We start from the raw sequence: 21,653 nt of genomic DNA, 5'->3' as shown, positions 1-21,653 counted from the left end.
AGCTGCTAGAGTTGTTCACTTACATATGTACATCAGGGATTATGGGGGAATCCATGAGAAAAGGGGTGATATCCCTTCTGTTTAAGAAAGGAGATGCCAACAAAATATCAAATTACAGGCCTCTCACAATGCTGTGTACAGATTATAAGATTTTTAGTAAGGTTTTGACAAACCGTTTGGTCTCTGTTCTACCTTTTGTCATCAGCTCAGATCAGACATGTGCAGTACCTGGCAGGCAATTGAACTGGAATTTACAAATGCATAGAGATATATTATCTTATGCTCAGGACAGAAATATACCATTAATTGTCCTCAGTCTTGACCAGGAAAAAGCCTTTGACAGAGTTGACCACGAGTTTCTGTTTAGGATATTAGAAAGCTTTGGCTTCGGTGTTAGATTCAGGAGTTGGGTGAGGATCCTATACACAGAAGTTGGAAGCAGAGTTAACGTTAATGGCAACCTTGGTGAGTTCTTCAAGCAAACAAGAGGGGTCAGACAGGGGTGTCCTGCATCAGCCCCTTTGTATGTGCTATTTATTGAAATTCTCGCATATGCAATCAGAAAAAATGTTAATATCAAGGGCATACATCTGCCTGGTGGTGAATCCTTGACCATATCCCAGTATGCGGATGACACTGTACTGTACTTAAAAGATGATTTCTGTCTGCGGGAAGCTATGCGGGTCATTGACATGTTCTCAAGTGCTTCTGGTTCTAAAATCAATACAGGAAAATCCCAGATTAAATACCTGGGAAAGTGGAAGGACAGAGTTGATAACCCTTTAGGGCTCTCTCTGTGTGCCGGGCCAATGACCTTACTGGGCATATCCTTTGGAAATAAAAATGATGGAGAAACTAATTGGGAGACAAAATTGCGAAAAGTACTGACAAAACTAAATATGTGGAAATTAAGAAGGCTGACCATTAGTGGTAAGGTTTTGGTTATCAAATCTGATTTATTGCCGACATTACTTCATGTGGCCTACGTTTTCCCCATGCCTGCTTTAGTTTGTTTAAAATTGCAAAAAGCCCTGTTTCATTTTATATGGGGAGGGTATGAATACATTAAAAGAGCGACAATGTATCAGCCGATCGAAAGAGGTGGCAGGGACATGCCCAATTTAGGTTTGAAGTTCAAAGTTTTATTTTTTTCAAATATATGTCAAATAATGTTACATCCACCTGAACACAAATGTCAACCATTGATCAATTTCTGGCTTGCCATCCATCTGAGACCGCTAGTGGTGAAATGGGACAACGGATTTCCCAAAGCAGAGGTCATTCCTGACTATTATAAAAAAATTGTAAACTGGGCAAAGAAATATAAGGAGTGTTGGAATAGAGATTTAGCAGTCAATCACAAAAAGCTGTATACAATGTTGATTGCTAAGTCCGACCCTAAAGATGGTTTAGCCGTTCCTAGTGACGTTTGGAGAGGAACCCAATGCAAAAGCCTAGAAAACAGATTTAGAGATTTTAATTGGTTGGTGCTTCATAGGAAATTAGCAGTGAGGAACACGCTATTTAATCACAATCTAACCTTAAACAAGATATGCCCAAGGGATGGATGCAATGGGGTAGAAACGGTAGAACATGTACTATTTGAATGTCCCTTTGCAAAACAATTGTGGAAGAAATTAGGCCAAAGATTTGGTTTTCTCAAAGATGTGACTTGGGCAAAAGTTCTACACATGGATTTTAAGTTACAGGGGGGAAAAAATGTGTGCAAAGCCTTAGAACTTGCATCAGTTGTGAAGGCTAAGTTATGGGAGGTAAGATGTAGTATCATAAATGGGACAGAAAAGTGGTCAATAGAAAACACTACACAAAGCATTGAAGAGACAATGCGGAGAAAACTTAAATTGGAGGCGAACAAATGGGGCATCAACTCAATCAAAGATCGATGGAAAATTATTTTTGAAAACCTGTAGACTGCCATTCCTCTTCACATAGAAGACTGATTAGTCAAGAAAGAGTTTTTCCCTACCGTATTGTAGTTCCTTTTATGTAACTCTATTCATTTATTGTTTTTGGGGTTTTTTTCTGTTGGATTCCGGCATTGTCAAGTTGTGGAGTGCTGTTGATGTTTGTACTATAAAGTATTGTACTGATCATCAGTGAAATAAAGTATACTTTTTCCAAAAAAAAAAAAAAAAAAAATCTGTTCTTATCAGTTTAATATCTGATATGTCCTCTATAAGAGGACTACATATTAAGCCGATTTTTAGCACGAGGGGCTGAAATTTGGAGCTTGCTCCTTTCACTCCACGCATCGACCTAGCATTGCAGTGCCGCTGGGAACGGTGCACTCTGTTCTTACCTTGTAGAAAACCAAGCACTCAAACAATTGTCCTGTTTCAAAAGTCAATTCACAGCGGGTGAAGGAAATGAAGGTAATGGTCCGGCAGAGAGAGAGAGAGCCAGTGTGTAAGGGATACAACGTCATAAGCACAGTCTCCTTTTGCCTTGAGTCTTGATTGAAGAACAATCCAGAAACTCTGATCAGGGGTTCCCAATTCCTTACGGATTGATATGGCTGCAGTAGATGTCTACTACACGTCTGTGCCTGACCATCCACGGCTCTCAGTGGGATCCCAATGAGCTTGAACTGGATTCCAAATTGAGTTGGAAGCCTTTGTCAAGCATGAAAACTTGTTTTCACACAATACCTTCTGGGAGACTTGGTGAGAAGCTTGGTGGCAGCCTTTAGGACCAAATGTATGCAGTTCAGGGATGTATTGCTAAGACAGGCTCAAAAGCCAACCACATTAGCCAGGGCAGGAGGAAATAAAGATGTGTCTACTTTTGATTGGCAGAGGGTTGGGAATGTTGCATACTGGGATAGGAAAGCAAAGGGAGGCCTACCGTGAAGGTGGTGACTGTCACCGAGAGCCTCCTCTGCTGCTCAGGAACAGAGGGCCATGCTGACTCTGGTTTCTCTTCAAAGCGCACAAGTCTTTCGCCTTTTACTAAAGACTTCCGTGGAGAGGAACATCCATGAGTTGAATATATTTTTGGCAGGCTTTGCTGTATTGCTGAGCCTTTTGAAATTGTGAAAAGTCAAAGAGCTGTCCAACTTCAGAAACCATGTGTCCACAAAGGAGAGGTTGGGCGGAGGCGATAAGCAGCAGCCATTGTTATGCGTGCGTACGTACGAGGCACCACAACACGTGAGATTTGTGCCAAGAGCTCCGCACGGACATCCACCACTTGGGGGTTATCGCTTCTCGGCCTTTTGGCTAAGATCAAGCCTGGAGAGAACAGATTGCAATGACGTCAACAACAGATTCACAGCAGGTACTACCCGTGCTGAAAAATACTTTGAGGTTCACATGGAAGAGTTCTGAAGTTTTTTTGGAGAGGAGAGATTTTGGCCTCAATATTCTTTTTGGAGCTTTGTCCCTCAAGAAAGATGACCTTCTCTGCCTGCAGAGGAATGCAACCGACCGGTTTTTTGATGTTACTTTCTACAATCTCTCCAAGATGGAGGAAACGACAAGGCTGGCTGATCGTTTGGCTGATGGACCACTTAACGAGTACCAGGTGAAAAGACTTTGCCGAACTGGTGAGCGAGTTATCACAGTCCATATTTATAATCCATGGGTTACTGAAGAAGCAACCAGATACTTCCTTTCTAAACATGTGACAGTGATTTCGGGCATGAGGGAAATCAGGGATTCTCTTGACGTTTGGACTGGAAAAAGACAATTCCGTGTGCGATTGAAGGATAACCCAGATGGTTATGATGGCTTCCACCACCCTCCTGCCTCCTTCACCATTGGCACCAATAGAGGATACCTGTACTACCCAGGCCAGCCACTTTACTGCAGAAAATGCACAGACTTTGGACACATGGCAGAATCTTGTACGCAGGTGAGATGCAGAAATTGCAAGGGTCTAGGACACACAATGGCGACTTGCGACCGCCCCAAGAAATGCAATCTTTGTGGCTCAGAAGGACATTTATTTAAGCACTGCCCTGAGGTCCGCTCTTCATATGCGAGCATTGTTAGGCGACCGATGTTCGACGATCCTGAAGCCGCCTCCCTGAAAGCAATAAACGATGAAATTGATAAACATGAGACTGAGGCAGGTGTAGTCGTTCCACCTGAACAAACACTGCCCCCAGAGGAGAAGAAGGGGAAGGGGACTGCCACCACGGAGGAGAGCCTTTCTGTTACAGAGTGGACCACAGTGGCAGGCAGGGGAGGCAGGGGGAAAAGAAGGAAGATCGAGAAACACCCCCCCCCCCTGGACTTGGACAGCAGATTCGGTGTTCTGTCTGAGGTTTTGGAGGAGTCACAGGGGATGGAGGGGCGACAGATGAACAGCGACCAGGACACGGAGCCAGCGGACAGGGTTGATGGACTGGAGGGTGGAGAGACTGGGCAAATTTCAGTGCGGACTGGAGTGACGGACCCTGGTGGTGGCGTGCCCTCCGCCGGGGGTGGCCCGGTGAAGTCCCAAACTCCTCACACAACCAATTCTGACAAAGATTTTGTGTCTGAGCAATGCTCATTGTCTTCAGAGGGCGATCCTCCCAATTCAGGGCACTCGGTGCCCGAGGAAGAAACACTTCAGGAAGACGTTTAAAGATTGACTGGGCATAGAAATAATGAGGGTAAAAACAGCTGTTCTTCCTTTGTGGGTTGTTTGTTTTCTTGTCCCACTCCTCATTAGTCAGAATGTCCTCGTTACATATAACTTCCTTAAATGTTAGAGGTTTGAGGAACACGACCAAAAGGGAAGTGGTCTTTTCTCATTTATGTACAATCAGATTTTCTTTATGCCTTTTGCAAGAGGTCCACTTGAAGAATGAAGAAGACGTAAATCGTTTCTCAAAAGAGTGGACCAAAGGAGACTCCAGGTGGAGTATTGGGGGTGTCCATTCATATGGGGTGGGAACACTATGTGGGAATACTGAAGTCCAATTTGTTGGCAGTTTTTCAGTGGTACAGGGGAGGGTGTTGGTTACAGATATTGACTGGAAGGGTATGGGGTTAAGAGTACTTAACATATATGCCCACGCTTCCCCAAAGGAGAGAAGGGAGCTTTTTCTTAGTCTTGACACTGTTTTCATGACAAATCGCCATGTGGTAATTGGAGGAGATTTCAACTCCCAAATTGAGGGCAGCAAGGCAGAGGCCAGTTTAACAAATATTGTAACAAAGTATAATTTGGTGGACTCATACAAAAAAGCTAACCCAGACGATCCTGGCATCACATGGTCCAATAGTAGAGGGGCAAAGAGTAGGATAGACTACTTATTTTGTCCAGCAGAATTTCAGGTGACGGGGGCTAAAGTATCACCAGTGTTTTACACTGATCACAACATGCTCTCAGTAAAACTAACCCCAAAGACGATCCAAAGTGGTAAAGGGTACTGGAAATTAAACAACAATATTCTAGAGGTCCAGCAGTTTAGGGTATCTTTTAAGTGTTTCCTAAAAGAGTGCATTCATATGAAAGTATTTTATGATAATGTCTGTGAATGGTGGGAAAGTACGAAGCTGCGTATCACATACTACATACAGAATTATTCAAAAGAATCAAGGAAAGACGAATTTAAATTATACTACCAAGTGCAAAAATCAATAAATAAATTAATGGAACAAAGAAATGCAGGTGGACAAATCGAGGAGGACTTGCTGAAACAATTACAAACTAAACAGAGATTATTTTTTCACAAAAGAGCAGAGGCCTATAAATTCCGGTGTCTTAGAGAGAAGTGGGAGGGTGACGAAAAGTGTTCTCCCTACTTCTTTAGACAGTCTAAAGCACAGGGGAAGAGGAGGAGTATAGTTTCTGTTTTAAATGATAAAGGTGAGGAGATTAAAGATCCTGATGGTCTTGTAGAAGTCACCTCTCAACATTTTTCTAACTTTTTTAGGGCAGAAAAGGTTGACTATAAGAAAGGCACAACATTGTTAGATAATATAGACAAATTCATTCCTGAAGATCTGAGAACAGAGTTAGATGAAGACTTTACTTTAGAAGAAATCCTGAGGGCAACCTCGTCTTTGAAAAATGGCAAGGTGCCAGGCATAGATGGGCTCACAAAAGAGTTTTATATAACATTTTGGGAAGATGTTGGGCCACAGCTGCTAGAGTTGTTCACTTACATATGTACATCAGGGATTATGGGGGAATCCATGAGAAAAGGGGTGATATCCCTTCTGTTTAAGAAAGGAGATGCCAACAAAATATCAAATTACAGGCCTCTCACAATGCTGTGTACAGATTATAAGATTTTTAGTAAGGTTTTGACAAACCGTTTGGTCTCTGTTCTACCTTTTGTCATCAGCTCAGATCAGACATGTGCAGTACCTGGCAGGCAATTGAACTGGAATTTACAAATGCATAGAGATATATTATCTTATGCTCAGGACAGAAATATACCATTAATTGTCCTCAGTCTTGACCAGGAAAAAGCCTTTGACAGAGTTGACCACGAGTTTCTGTTTAGGATATTAGAAAGCTTTGGCTTCGGTGTTAGATTCAGGAGTTGGGTGAGGATCCTATACACAGAAGTTGGAAGCAGAGTTAACGTTAATGGCAACCTTGGTGAGTTCTTCAAGCAAACAAGAGGGGTCAGACAGGGGTGTCCTGCATCAGCCCCTTTGTATGTGCTATTTATTGAAATTCTCGCATATGCAATCAGAAAAAATGTTAATATCAAGGGCATACATCTGCCTGGTGGTGAATCCTTGACCATATCCCAGTATGCGGATGACACTGTACTGTACTTAAAAGATGATTTCTGTCTGCGGGAAGCTATGCGGGTCATTGACATGTTCTCAAGTGCTTCTGGTTCTAAAATCAATACAGGAAAATCCCAGATTAAATACCTGGGAAAGTGGAAGGACAGAGTTGATAACCCTTTAGGGCTCTCTCTGTGTGCCGGGCCAATGACCTTACTGGGCATATCCTTTGGAAATAAAAATGATGGAGAAACTAATTGGGAGACAAAATTGCGAAAAGTACTGACAAAACTAAATATGTGGAAATTAAGAAGGCTGACCATTAGTGGTAAGGTTTTGGTTATCAAATCTGATTTATTGCCGACATTACTTCATGTGGCCTACGTTTTCCCCATGCCTGCTTTAGTTTGTTTAAAATTGCAAAAAGCCCTGTTTCATTTTATATGGGGAGGGTATGAATACATTAAAAGAGCGACAATGTATCAGCCGATCGAAAGAGGTGGCAGGGACATGCCCAATTTAGGTTTGAAGTTCAAAGTTTTATTTTTTTCAAATATATGTCAAATAATGTTACATCCACCTGAACACAAATGTCAACCATTGATCAATTTCTGGCTTGCCATCCATCTGAGACCGCTAGTGGTGAAATGGGACAACGGATTTCCCAAAGCAGAGGTCATTCCTGACTATTATAAAAAAATTGTAAACTGGGCAAAGAAATATAAGGAGTGTTGGAATAGAGATTTAGCAGTCAATCACAAAAAGCTGTATACAATGTTGATTGCTAAGTCCGACCCTAAAGATGGTTTAGCCGTTCCTAGTGACGTTTGGAGAGGAACCCAATGCAAAAGCCTAGAAAACAGATTTAGAGATTTTAATTGGTTGGTGCTTCATAGGAAATTAGCAGTGAGGAACACGCTATTTAATCACAATCTAACCTTAAACAAGATATGCCCAAGGGATGGATGCAATGGGGTAGAAACGGTAGAACATGTACTATTTGAATGTCCCTTTGCAAAACAATTGTGGAAGAAATTAGGCCAAAGATTTGGTTTTCTCAAAGATGTGACTTGGGCAAAAGTTCTACACATGGATTTTAAGTTACAGGGGGGAAAAAATGTGTGCAAAGCCTTAGAACTTGCATCAGTTGTGAAGGCTAAGTTATGGGAGGTAAGATGTAGTATCATAAATGGGACAGAAAAGTGGTCAATAGAAAACACTACACAAAGCATTGAAGAGACAATGCGGAGAAAACTTAAATTGGAGGCGAACAAATGGGGCATCAACTCAATCAAAGATCGATGGAAAATTATTTTTGAAAACCTGTAGACTGCCATTCCTCTTCACATAGAAGACTGATTAGTCAAGAAAGAGTTTTTCCCTACCGTATTGTAGTTCCTTTTATGTAACTCTATTCATTTATTGTTTTTGGGTTTTTTTTCTGTTGGATTCCGGCATTGTCAAGTTGTGGAGTGCTGTTGATGTTTGTACTATAAAGTATTGTACTGATCATCAGTGAAATAAAGTATACTTTTTCCAAAAAAAAAAAAAAAAAAAATCTGTTCTTATCAGTTTAATATCTGATATGTCCTCTATAAGAGGACTACATATTAAGCCGATTTTTAGCACGAGGGGCTGAAATTTGGAGCTTGCTCCTTTCACTCCACGCATCGACCTAGCATTGCAGTGCCGCTGGGAACGGTGCACTCTGTTCTTACCTTGTAGAAAACCAAGCACTCAAACAATTGTCCTGTTTCAAAAGTCAATTCACAGCGGGTGAAGGAAATGAAGGTAATGGTCCGGCAGAGAGAGAGAGAGCCAGTGTGTAAGGGATACAACGTCATAAGCACAGTCTCCTTTTGCCTTGAGTCTTGATTGAAGAACAATCCAGAAACTCTGATCAGGGGTTCCCAATTCCTTACGGATTGATATGGCTGCAGTAGATGTCTACTACACGTCTGTGCCTGACCATCCACGGCTCTCAGTGGGATCCCAATGAGCTTGAACTGGATTCCAAATTGAGTTGGAAGCCTTTGTCAAGCATGAAAACTTGTTTTCACACAAGACCTTCTGGGAGACTTGGTGAGAAGCTTGGTGGCAGCCTTTAGGACCAAATGTATGCAGTTCAGGGATGTATTGCTAAGACAGGCTCAAAAGCCAACCACATTAGCCAGGGCAGGAGGAAATAAAGATGTGTCTACTTTTGATTGGCAGAGGGTTGGGAATGTTGCATACTGGGATAGGAAAGCAAAGAGAGGCCTACCGTGAAGGTGGTGACTGTCACCGAGAGCCTCCTCTGCTGCTCAGGAACAGAGGGCCATGCTGACTCTGGTTTCTCTTCAAAGCGCACAAGTCTTTCGCCTTTTACTAAAGACTTCCGTGGAGAGGAACATCCATGAGTTGAATATATTTTTGGCAGGCTTTGCTGTATTGCTCAGCCTTTTGAAATTGTGAAAAGTCAAAGAGCTGTCCAACTTCAGAAACCATGTGTCCACAAAGGAGAGGTTGGGCGGAGGCGATAAGCAGCAGCCATTGTTATGCGTGCGTGCGTACGAGGCACCACAACACGTGAGATTTGTGCCAAGAGCTCCGCACGGACATCCACCACTTGGGGGTTATCGCTTCTCGGCCTTTTGGCTAAGATCAAGTGTAGTATCTGTTCTTATCAGTTTAATATCTGATATGTCCTCTATAAGAGGACTACATATTAAGCCGATTTTTAGCACAAGGGGCTGAAATTTGGAGCTTGCTCCTTTCACTCCACGCATCGACCTAGCATTGCAGTGCCGCTGGGAACGGTGCACTCTGTTCTTACCTTGTAGAAAACCAAGCACTCAAACAATTGTCCTGTTTCAAAAGTCAATTCACAGCGGGTGAAGGAAATGAAGGTAATGGTCCGGCAGAGAGAGAGAGAGCCAGTGTGTAAGGGATACAACGTCATAAGCACAGTCTCCTTTTGCCTTGAGTCTTGATTGAAGAACAATCCAGAAACTCTGATCAGGGGTTCCCAATTCCTTACGGATTGATATGGCTGCAGTAGATGTCTACTACACGTCTGTGCCTGACCATCCACGGCTCTCAGTGGGATCCCAATGAGCTTGAACTGGATTCCAAATTGAGTTGGAAGCCTTTGTCAAGCATGAAAACTTGTTTTCACACAAGACCTTCTGGGAGACTTGGTGAGAAGCTTGGTGGCAGCCTTTAGGACCAAATGTATGCAGTTCAGGGATGTATTGCTAAGACAGGCTCAAAAGCCAACCACATTAGCCAGGGCAGGAGGAAATAAAGATGTGTCTACTTTTGATTGGCAGAGGGTTGGGAATGTTGCATACTGGGATAGGAAAGCAAAGAGAGGCCTACCGTGAAGGTGGTGACTGTCACCGAGAGCCTCCTCTGCTGCTCAGGAACAGAGGGCCATGCTGACTCTGGTTTCTCTTCAAAGCGCACAAGTCTTTCGCCTTTTACTAAAGACTTCCGTGGAGAGGAACATCCATGAGTTGAATATATTTTTGGCAGGCTTTGCTGTATTGCTGAGCCTTTTGAAATTGTGAAAAGTCAAAGAGCTGTCCAACTTCAGAAACCATGTGTCCACAAAGGAGAGGTTGGGCGGAGGCGATAAGCAGCAGCCATTGTTATGCGTGCGTACGTACGAGGCACCACAACACGTGAGATTTGTGCCAAGAGCTCCGCACGGACATCCACCACTTGGGGGTTATCGCTTCTCGGCCTTTTGGCTTAGACTGCGATCACCTCCTTTTGGTGGTTAAATATTTGTCTGTCGTGGCATAAATTTAAACCAGCTGTTGGGAGGATATTTAATATATTCCTTGTTTTAAAGATTTACAAGTCATTTATATCTGTTGATCTTTGGCTCTAGGAGAATATTTGTTTTTGACGCATTTCTGTACCCCCCTAGATTTCGTTTGGAAAGAAACCAGTACAAAGGTAAGTGTCTTTTAGTTCATTTCCTTCCCTGGTTTTAAGACATTTTAAGTTATTTAATTGTTCTAGCTTTCTGTTACATTGAATTGGTTTTAGAGCTTTTGTGTTTTACTTGTTTTTAGCACCTTGCTTGTGGTGCCTTCAACATGTCGGCCAACCATGCTGGCATGCGGAGGCACCACAGCGTCCGTTTTTATTTTCATGAAGAAGATGGAAAGCTCCTAGAGATGTCAAGACTTGACTTCTCTAGGAAGCTTGTCCAGAAAGCCTTGGGCTTCACTGCTGAGGATTTAAACTGCATTTTGACCCTCCCTTTTAACAAAGGTTTTGATGTTAGCTTTCGGTCTGCATTTGTACTAAGAGAATTTTGGACAAGATTTGAAGATGCTAAAACCCAGTTTTCTGCTTTCAAAGTTGAGAAACTGACTGACAATGCCAATAAAACGGTTATTGTCAGAATGTTCAATGAGACTGTGAATGCAGAGGACATTTCTGTGTGGCTGGGAAGATATTGCACTGTAAGAGGCCAGGCTACCAAAGTGAGAGATGAAGATGGCATTTGGAATTGTGCTTGGAGAGTCCCCATCCAACAATGGCAGGACTCCCAAGGCTACCAAGGCCTGAAACATCTGCCATCCATGATAGTGCTGGGAGAAAACAGGGGCTATATCCACTACCAGGGACAACCCAAGCTCTGCCGCAGGTGTGGTGAGCATGGACACCTGGTAGAGGCATGTAAAAAATTGTTTTGTGGAAAATGCAGAGAAATTGGGCACACTTTTGAAGAGTGCACCAATGGCAGGAGGTGCAATCTTTACGGTGAGTCAAACCACCTGTTCAGAGATTGCCCAAAATCCTTTGCCAACAAACTAAAAGCAACAAGAGTAATGATACAAAATGGTCGACAAGGTGAAGAAGTGAGAGAGCTTATTGAAGAGGCTGGGCTGGAAAATTCAAATCTCCCGCCAAATCTTGTGAATGGAGGAGAGACATCAGGTGAGGTGGGAGAGGAGGAGGGGCCTGCACAACCCCCACCCCTGGAAAGTCCCAAGGAAGGTGAGGCAATGCAGGCAGAGGGCGGAGCTAGTAATGAAGTTCAATCACATGACAATAGTGAGGATGCCCCCCTCCCCAATGCCCAGCAAAAAAAGAGACTTGCATCGGAATTCTCATCTGAGACTCCAGTTTCAGATAAGAGGGGAAGAGCTGGGTCTCTCTCAGACAGTTCTTCTGTGGAGGAGCCCAGAGTCTTCCCCCCTAATTCCCCAAATGAGATCTCTTTTCTTTCAATAGCTCTGCAATCAACCCCAAAAAACTCAAATCTTAATGCAGCATTGCGTCAGAGACTGACCCCTAGGGTCCGAAGGGGGACTGGAGCTCAACACCCACACTCTTCACCTGAAAGAGTAAAGGAAGAGCTCCATTCACAAGAAATTGCTTAAGGGCTTAACTAGCACAAACTTTGAAATGTCTTAATTAAATTGTAAGCCTTTTAAACAATGTCATACCTGTATATTTTAATTCTACTCATGGCGCTCACCTTCTCAACCATCAATGTTAGAAGTGTGAAATCAAGAGTTAGAGCCCAGAGCATTTTATCCTTTATCTATTCTTTTAAGTCAGATGTGTTTTTAATACAAGAGTGTGGCATACCGTTTTTAAAGCAATACAGACAGTGGGAGGAGATGTGGCCACAAACCTCGATATGGAGTGGCTCAAACTCGAATAAAAATGATGGAGTGGCCATTTTAATAAAAAATCCTCAGGTGGTGGTGAAGGGCAGCACTGTGGTGAGAGACGGTCAGGCACTTTTAGCACATTTGACTTTTATGGGACAACATTTTAACGTGTTAAACATTTATGGTTTTAATGATAAGAACGACAGGTATGACCTTTTAGAAGACTTGCAGTCCCACATGCTAGGTAGGGATCCACTAATTGTAGGGGGGGACTTTAACTGTGTTTTAAGCAAGAAGGATAGAAAAAGAGCAGGGGATGATTTTAAGGTTGATAAAACATCTGTTTTATTGCAGGGCATTTGTACAGATTTTAAACTCAAGGACTGTTTTAAAACCATGCATCCCAGAGAGGAGGGCTTCACCTGGTTCAGTGGTGATGGCACCAGAGCCTCTCGCATAGACTATGTTTTTACACGAGACTGCCCAACAACCTATGCTAGATTAACTCCAGTTTTCTTCTCTGATCACCTCATGCTATCCTGCACCCTATCACTCCCTTCAGGTGTGACATCAAGAAGTGGTCTGTGGAAACTCAACTGCTCCCTTTTAGAAGACAAGACTGTAGTGAGTCAATACAGGGAGCAGTGTAGAGATTGGCAGACCCTTCAAGACTTCTACGATACACGTGCACACTGGTGGGAAATGGTGAAGGGAAAGACCCAGACTTTTTTTAAACAGGCAGGTAGGAAAAAGAAACTTCATGAAAATCGACGCATGATGGGACTGCAAAAAAGATTAGAGCGCTATTTTAAACTCAACCAAAAAGGGATGGATTTTAACGAGGAGATGAAGCAAATCAAAACAGAAATGTCAATTTAGCTGAAATAAAAAGCAAGGGTGTCATTTTAAGGAGTAGGGAACAGGAAATAGAGGAGGGGGAAAAATGCACAAGATATTTTTTAAAGAAAATTATTAATAAAGGAGGAGGCATTTTAAAACTATGTAAAGAGAATGGTTGCACAGTCGACACAACAGAAGAAATCAAAAATGTTGTGGAGTTTTATACATCCCTGTACAAGGAAAAACCTGTTCTTCAAGACACCATGAATGAAGTGATAAATAACGTTGAAAAAATAGTGAGTGACAAGGTGCTTTTAGCCCAAGATTTTACTATTTTAGAGTTAAATAAATGCATCTTGAGTTTTAAGAAAAGGAAGTCGCCAGGACAGGATGGACTTCCTTTAGAATTTTATTTGACCTTTTGGGACCTTTTAGCACCTGACTTGCTGGCTGTTTTTATGGACTTTGAACACCTTGACACACTTCCAGACAGTTTTAGGGTAGGGATAGTGACTCTACTTCATAAAAGCAAAGACAAGACTGACTTGAAGAACTGGAGACCTATCACACTTTTAAACTGCGACTGTAAACTGTATAGCAAACTTTTAGCTTCACGCATGTCATTGTTTTTAAAAGAGTTGATTCACCCGGATCAAGCATGTGCCATCCCGGGGAGGAAGATCACTGACAGCCTCGTACTGATCCGAGACACCATCTGTTATGCGAGAGACAGAAACATCCGGCTAGTAGTCCTAAACCTAGATTTTGAGAAAGCTTTCGATCGGGTCTCGCACCAGTACCTTTTTCAGGTACTGCAAAAAATGGGGTTCCCGGAAAGGTTTATAGGCTGGGTGGGCTTGCTGTACCGGGGTATTGTCAGCAACTTTGTCATTAATGGGCATTTGACAAACGCAGTCAATATTAACTGCGGTGTCCGTCAGGGTTGTCCGTTATCTGCCCTCCTCTATGTCATCTGTATAGAACCACTGGCACAAATCTTGAGAAGGGATCAACTAATCAATGGGGTTAAAATTCCAGGGAGTGGGGGACTTGAGACAAAATGTGTTTTATATATGGACGATGTGAACATTTTATGCACTGATCTTTTATCTGTCAACCGGACGCTGGACCTGACTGACTGGTATGGACGGGCCTCTGGGTCAAAACTTAATAGAAGCAAGACCCAAGCCCAATTCTACGGACCATGGACTGCGACTGAGATGACAAGACTCCCTATGACGACGACCCAGACTGACCAAAAAATACTGGGGATTAAATTTGACAGGGAGGGAGGTGGCAGAACAAATTGGCCAGACCTGGTAGGGAAAGTGAGGCAGAGACTAGGGTTTTGGGGACTTAGAAGACTGACCCTTGAAGGCAAGGTTTTAATCATCAAAGCAGTGATTTTACCCTTGCTTTTACTCATCAGTTCTGTTTTTATCCCACCCAGACACGTGTTTTTAGACCTTGACCGAGCCATATTTTACTTCCTGTGGGGTTCCAAGTGGGAGAGACTGAGGAGATGTGTGATGAAGAGGCCAAAAGACAAAGGAGGGAAAGGAGTTCCCGACCTCTTCTTGTTTTTAAGAAGCAGATACACTGCAGAACACATAACACAAGCCACAGACCCCCTCAGAAATCCAAAGACAACAGGGATGACACGATTCTGGATCGGATTTTACCTCAGAAGACTCAAGATTTTACCAACAGATCTTAAAATACCTGTGTCTTTTAACCTACCACCAGCCTATGTTTTTATCCAAACCTTTTTAAAACATTTTAATCTGGAGCAGGAGGAGTTGCATATTTTAACTAACCATCGATCTCTGATCTCTGTTGTGCAGGAGCAGGAACCAATGAGTCCAGTGCGCGGGCTTGCATTCGGTGAGCCCAAAACAGTTTGGCGCAACGTGAACCATCCCTCTCTCCCAAACAGACTCCGGGACCTGTCGTGGATGGTGGCTCATGAGATCCTCCCAGTCAGGTCCGTTATGCACTCCCGAGGCATGTCAGCGCACTCAACCTGCCCCCGACCTGGTTGTGGCGCACCGGAGTCGGTGAGGCATCTGCTCTGGGAGTGCAGTGCTGCTGTAGACCAGTGGGCAATGGCCGGCTCCTTGAAATTCCCGTACTTGCCAGCAAGGGAGGTCCTCACAGCACAACTAGTGCTCTATGGGGTGAGCCAGCAAGTAAAAAACAAAAATGACTTTGCAAGGCAGTGGCTCACCCTCGCCGCCATCAAATACGCCATTTGGACCTCCAGAAACTTGCTGGTAAGAAGGCACATGCAGATCCCCCCCGTGGCTGTGATCCGAACGGCCATGGCAATGGTCAAAGTAACCGGAGCTACAGGCGGCAGGCCTAGGACACAGCCACAAAGAAGAATCGCCTCTGTGCCCATTCGGATGAAGGAGTCGGAGCCACACACAAAAAGGTCAAAGCAGCAGCGGCCTGGCTCTCCGGGTGAGGCAGGTGGGAAGGAGCAAGAGGGCGAGGAGCTCTGAGCACCATGAGAGGGTAACGAGAGACCAAATGTTTGGGGGAGCGGGATGAGTTATCATGGATAAGGACTCACCCTGTTCTTACTCAATAGGATTTTAACCTATGCACCCCCCTTTTTTAAATATCAAAAGAAATTGCTATTATTGTTTTAAACATGGTTTTTACAGTTTCACTTTACTACTAAAATGTATCAATGAGTCACATATTTGTGAAATGTCTTACTGTTGACATATAAAAATGTTATGAGAAATTGATGTGATCTGTAACAATAAATCTTTTCGAAAGAAAAAAAATCTGTTCTTATCAGTTTAATATCTGATATGTCCTCTATAAGAGGACTACATATTAAGCCGATTTTTAGCACGAGGGGCTGAAATTTGGAGCTTGCTCCTTTCACTCCACGCATCGACCTAGCATTGCAGTGCCGCTGGGAACGGTGCACTCTGTTCTTACCTTGTAGAAAACCAAGCACTCAAACAATTGTCCTGTTTCAAAAGTCAATTCACAGCGGGTGAAGGAAATGAAGGTAATGGTCCGGCAGAGAGAGAGAGCCAGTGTGTAAGGGATACAACGTCATAAGCACAGTCTCCTTTTGCCTTGAGTCTTGATTGAAGAACAATCCAGAAACTCTGATCAGGGGTTCCCAATTCCTTATGGATTGATATGGCTGCAGTAGATGTCTACTATACGTCTGTGCCTGACCATCCACGGCTCTCAGTGGGATCCCAATGAGCTTGAACTGGATTCCAAATTGAGTTGGAAGCCTTTGTCAAGCATGAAAACTTGTTTTCACACAAGACCTTCTGGGAGACTTGGTGAGAAGCTTGGTGGCAGCATTTAGGACCAAATGTATGCAGTTCAGGGATGTATTGCTAAGACAGGCTCAAAAGCCAACCACATTAGCCAGGGCAGGAGGAAATAAAGATGTGTCTACTTTTGATTGGCAGAGGGTTGGGAATGTTGCATACTGGGATAGGAAAGCAAAGAGAGGCCTACCGTGAAGGTGGTGACTGTCACCGAGAGCCTCCTCTGCTGCTCAGGAACAGAGGGCCATGCTGACTGTGGTTTCTCTTCAAAGCGCACAAGTCTTTCACCTTTTACTAAAGACTTCCGTGGAGAGGAACATCCATGAGTTGAATATATTTTTGGCAGGCTTTGCTGTATTGCTGAGCCTTTTGAAATTGTGAAAAGTCAAAGAGCTGTCCAACTTCAGAAACCATGTGTCCACAAAGGAGAGGTTGGGCGGAGGCGATAAGCAGCAGCCATTGTTATGCGTGCGTACGTACGAGGCACCACAACACGTGAGATTTGTGCCAAGAGGTCCGCACGGACATCCACCACTTGGGGGTTATCGCCTCTCGGCCTTTTGGCTAAGATCAAGCCAGGAGAGAAGAGATTGCAGGCGTAGTGTTATCATAATGACGTCAACAACAGATTCACAGCAGGTACTACCCGTGCTGAAAAATACTTTGAGGTTCACATGGAAGAGTTCTGAAGTTTTTTTGGAGAGGAGAGATTTTGGCCTCAATATTCTTTTTGGAGCTTTGTCCCTCAAGAAAGATGACCTTCTCTGCCTGCAGAGGAATGCAACTGACCGGTTTTTTGATGTTACCTTCTACAATCTCTCCAAGATGGAGGAAACGACAAGGCTGGCTGATCGTTTGGCTGATGGACCACTTAACGAGTACCAGGTGAAAAGCCTTTGCCGAACTGGTGAGCGAGTTATCACAGTCCACATTTATAATCCATGGGTTACTGAAGAAGCAACCAGATACTTCCTTTCTAAACATGTGACAGTGTTTTCGGGCATGAGGGAAATCATGGATTCTCTTGACGTTTGGACTGGAAAAAGACAATTCCGTGTGCGATTGAAGGATAACCCAGATGGTTATGATGGCTTCCACCACCCTCCTGCCTCCTTCACCATTGGCACCAATAGAGGACACCTGTACTACCCAGGCCAGCCACTTTACTGCAGAAAATCCACAGACTTTGGACACACGGCAGAATCTTGTACGCAGGTGAGATGCAGAAATTGCAAGGGTCTAGGACACACAATGGCGTCTTGCGACCGCCCCAAAAAATGCAATCTTTGTGGCTCAGAAGGACATTTATTTAAGCACTGCCCTGAGGTCCGCTCTTCATATGCGAGCATTGATAGGCGACCGATGTTCGACGATCCTGAAGCCGCCTCCCTGAAAGCAATAAACGATGAAATTGATAAACTGTTTGGTAATAATGAGACTGAGGCAGGTGTGGTCGTTCCACCTGAACAAACACTGCCCCCAGAGGAGAAGAAGGGGAAGGAGACTGCCACCACGGAGGAGAGCCTTTCTGTTACAGAGTGGACCACAGTGGAAAGCAGGGGAGGCAAGGGGAAAAGAAGGAAGATCGAGAAACATGCCCCCCCCCTGGACATGGACAGCAGATTCGGTGTTCTGTCCGAGGTTTTGGAGGAGTCACAGGGGATGGAGGGGCGACAGATGAACAGCGACCAGGACACGGAGCCAGCGGCCAGGGTTGATGGACTGGAGGGTGGAGAGACTGGGCAAATTTCAGTGCGGACTGGAGTGACGGACCCTGGTGGTGGTGTGCCCTCAGCCGGGGGTGTCCTGGTGAAGTCCCAAACTCCTCACACAACCAATTCTGACAAAGATTTTGTGTCTGAGCAATGCTCATTGTCTTCAGAGGGCGACCCTCCCAATTCAGGGCACTCGGTGCCCGAGGAAGAAACACTTCAGGAAGACGTTTAAAAATTGACTGGCCATAGAAATAATGAGGGTAAAAACGGCTGTTCTTCCTTTGTGGGTTGTTTGTTTTCTTGTCCCACTCCTCATTAGTCAGAATGTCCTCGTTACATATAACTTCCTTAAATGTTAGAGGTTTGAGGAACACGACCAAAAGGGAAGTGGTCTTTTCTCATTTATGTTCAATCAGATTTTCTTTATGCCTTTTGCAAGAGGTCCACTTGAAGAATGAAGAAGACGTAAATCGTTTCTCAAAAGAGTGGACCAAAGGAGACTCCAGGTGGAGTATTGGGGGTGTCCATTCATCTGGGGTGGGAACACTATGTGGGAATACTGAAGTCCAATTTGTTGGCAGTTTTTCAGTGGTACAGGGGAGGGTGTTGGTTACAGATATTGACTGGAAGGGTATGGGGTTAAGAGTACTTAACATATATGCCCACGCTTCCCCAAAGGAGAGAAGGGAGCTTTTTCTTAGTCTTGACACTGTTTTCATGACAAATCGCCATGTGGTAATTGGAGGAGACTTCAACTCCCAAATTGAGGGCAGCAAGGCAGAGGCCAGTTTAACAAATATTGTAACAAAGTATAATTTGGTGGACTCATACAAAAAAGCTAACCCAGACGATCCTGGCATCACATGGTCCAATAGTAGAGGGGCAAAGAGTAGGATAGACTACCTATTTTGTCCTGCAGAATTTCAGGTGACGGGGGCTAAAGTATCACCAGTGTTTTACACTGATCACAACATGCTCTCAGTAAAACTAACCCCAAAGACGATCCAAAGTGGTAAAGGGTACTGGAAATTAAACAACAATATTCTAGAGGTCCAGCAGTTTAGGGTATCTTTTAAGTGTTTCCTAAAAGAGTGCATTCATATGAAAGTATTTTATGATAATGTCTGTGAATGGTGGGAAAGTACGAAGCTGCGTATCACATACTACATACAGAATTATTCAAAAGAATCAAGGAAAGACGAATTTAAATTATACTACCAAGTGCAAACATCAATAAATAAATTAATGGAACAAAGAAATGCAGGTGGACAAATCGAGGAGGACTTGCTGAAACAATGACAAACTAAACAGAGATTATTTTTTCACAAAAGAGCAGAGGCCTATAAATTCCGGTGTCTTAGAGAGAAGTGGGAGGGTGACGAAAAGTGTTCTCCCTACTTCTTTAGACAGTCTAAAGCACAGGGGAAGAGGAGGAGTATAGTTTCTGTTTTAAATGATAAAGGTGAGGAGATTAAAGATCCTGATGGTCTTGTTGAAGTCACCTCTCAACATTTTTCTAACTTTTTTAGGGCAGAAAAGGTTGACTATAAGAAAGGCACAAAATTGTTAGATAATATAGACAAATTCATTCCTGAAGATCTGAGAACAGAGTTAGATAAAGATTTTACTTTAGAAGAAATCCTGAGGGCAACCTCGTCTTTGAAAAATGGCAAGGTGCCAGGCATAGATGGGCTCACAAAAGAGTTTTATATAACATTTTGGGAAGATGTTGGGCCACAGCTGCTAGAGTTGTTCACTTACATATGTACATCTGGGATTATGGGGGAATCCATGAGAAAAGGGGTGATATCCCTTCTGTTTAAAAAAGGAGATGCCAACAAAATATCAAATTACAGGCCTCTCACAATGCTGTGTACAGATTATGAGATTTTTAGTAAGGTTTTGACAAACCGTTTGGTCTCTGTTCTACCTTCTGTCATCAGCTCAGATCAGACATGTGCAGTACCTGGCAGGCAATTGAACTGGAATTTACAAATGCATAGAGATATATTATCTTATGCTCAGGACAGAAATATACCACTAATTGTCCTCAGTCTTGACCAGGAAAAAGCCTTTGACAGAGTTGACCACGAGTTTCTGTTTAGGATATTAGAAAACTTTGGCTTCGGTGTTAGATTCAGGAGTTGGGTGAGGATCCTATACACAGAAGTTGGAAGCAGAGTTAATGTTAATGGCAACCTTGGTGAGTTCTTCAAGCAAACAAGAGGGGTCAGACAGGGGTGTCCTGCATCAGCCCCTTTGTATGTGCTATTTATTGAAATTCTCGCATATGCAATCAGAAAAAATGTTAATATCAAGGGCATACATCTGCCTGGTGGTGAATCCTTGACCATATCCCAGTATGCGGATGACATTGTACTGTACTTAACAGATGATTTCTGTCTGCGGGAAGCTATGCGGGTCATCGACATGTTCTCAAGTGCTTCTGGTTCTAAAATCAATACAGGAAAATCCCAGATTAAATACCTGGGAAAGTGGAAGGACAGAGTTGATAACCCTTTAGGGCTCTCTCTGTGTGCCGGGCCAATGACCTTACTGGGCATATCCTTTGGAAATAAAAATGATGGAGAAACTAATTTGGAGACAAAATTGCGAAAAGTACTGACAAAACTAAATATGTGGAAATTAAGAAGGCTGACCATTAGTGGTAAGGTTTTGGTTATCAAATCTGATTTATTGCCGACATTACTTCATGTGGCCTACGTTTTCCCCATGCCTGCTTTAGTTTGTTTAAAATTGCAAAAAGCTCTGTTTCATTTTATATGGGGAGGGTATGAATACATTAAAAGAGCGACAATGTATCAGCCGATCGAAAGATGTGGCAGGGACATGCCCAATTTAGGTTTGAAGTTCAAAGTTTTATTTTTTTCAAATATATGTCAAATAATGTTACATCCACCTGAACACAAATGTCAACCATTGATCAATTTCTGGCTTGCCATCCATCTGAGACCGCTAGTGGTGAAATGGGACAACAGATTTCCCAAAGCAGAGGTCATTCCTGACTATTATAAAAAAATTGTAAGCTGGGCAAAGAAATACAAGGAGTGTTGGAATAGAGATTTAGCAGTCGATCACAAAAAGCTGTATACAATGTTGATTGCTAAGTCCGACCCTAAAGATGGTTTAGCTGTTCCTAGTGACGTTTGGAGAGGAACCCAATGCAAAAGCCTAGAAAACAGATTTAGAGATTTTAATTGGTTGGTGCTTCATAGGAAATTAGCAGTGAGGAACACGCTATTTAATCACAATCTAACCTTAAACAAGATATGCCCAAGAGATGGATGCAATGGGGTAGAAACGGTAGAAAATGTACTATTTGAATGTCCTTTTGCAAAACAATTGTGGAAGAAATTAGGCCAAAGATTTGGTTTTCTCAAAGATGTGACTTGGGCAAAAGTTCTGTACATGGATTTTAAGTTACAGGGGGGAAAAAATGTGTGCAAA

At 43.2% G+C, this 21,653-nt stretch overlaps 7 non-coding genes and 1 pseudogene across 7 annotated transcripts; all 8 read left to right on the top strand.

The window, feature by feature from the left end:
• The first annotated feature begins 2,129 nt into the window (after nucleotides 1-2,129).
• On the top strand, nucleotides 2,130-2,314 carry LOC138412570 (U2 spliceosomal RNA). Its single transcript, XR_011244920.1, has one exon. It is a non-coding gene; the product is annotated as a U2 spliceosomal RNA (small nuclear RNA).
• A 611-nt stretch (nucleotides 2,315-2,925) lies between these two features.
• LOC138412781 (U5 spliceosomal RNA) lies at nucleotides 2,926-3,038 on the top strand. Its single transcript, XR_011245116.1, has one exon. It is a non-coding gene; the product is annotated as a U5 spliceosomal RNA (small nuclear RNA).
• A 5,190-nt stretch (nucleotides 3,039-8,228) lies between these two features.
• Nucleotides 8,229-8,413, top strand: LOC138412569 (U2 spliceosomal RNA). The gene has a single exon (XR_011244919.1). It is a non-coding gene; the product is annotated as a U2 spliceosomal RNA (small nuclear RNA).
• Nucleotides 8,414-9,024: 611 nt separating this feature from the next.
• Nucleotides 9,025-9,141, top strand: LOC138412955 (U5 spliceosomal RNA). Its single transcript, XR_011245290.1, has one exon. It is a non-coding gene; the product is annotated as a U5 spliceosomal RNA (small nuclear RNA).
• A 177-nt stretch (nucleotides 9,142-9,318) lies between these two features.
• LOC138413184 (U2 spliceosomal RNA) lies at nucleotides 9,319-9,510 on the top strand. The gene has a single exon (XR_011245520.1). It is a non-coding gene; the product is annotated as a U2 spliceosomal RNA (small nuclear RNA).
• Nucleotides 9,511-10,121: 611 nt separating this feature from the next.
• LOC138412779 (U5 spliceosomal RNA) lies at nucleotides 10,122-10,234 on the top strand. Its single transcript, XR_011245114.1, has one exon. It is a non-coding gene; the product is annotated as a U5 spliceosomal RNA (small nuclear RNA).
• A 5,700-nt stretch (nucleotides 10,235-15,934) lies between these two features.
• On the top strand, nucleotides 15,935-16,111 carry LOC138412574 (U2 spliceosomal RNA; annotated as a pseudogene).
• A 609-nt stretch (nucleotides 16,112-16,720) lies between these two features.
• Nucleotides 16,721-16,833, top strand: LOC138412993 (U5 spliceosomal RNA). The gene has a single exon (XR_011245329.1). It is a non-coding gene; the product is annotated as a U5 spliceosomal RNA (small nuclear RNA).
• The last annotated feature ends 4,820 nt before the right edge of the window (nucleotides 16,834-21,653 follow it).

This window comes from Paralichthys olivaceus, chromosome 12 (assembly GCF_024713975.1).
Source record: "Paralichthys olivaceus isolate ysfri-2021 chromosome 12, ASM2471397v2, whole genome shotgun sequence".
Taxonomy (NCBI): Eukaryota; Metazoa; Chordata; class Actinopteri; order Pleuronectiformes; family Paralichthyidae; genus Paralichthys; species Paralichthys olivaceus.
Note: the sequence above shows the minus strand (reverse complement) of the source record. Positions and strands in the feature narration are given on the sequence as shown.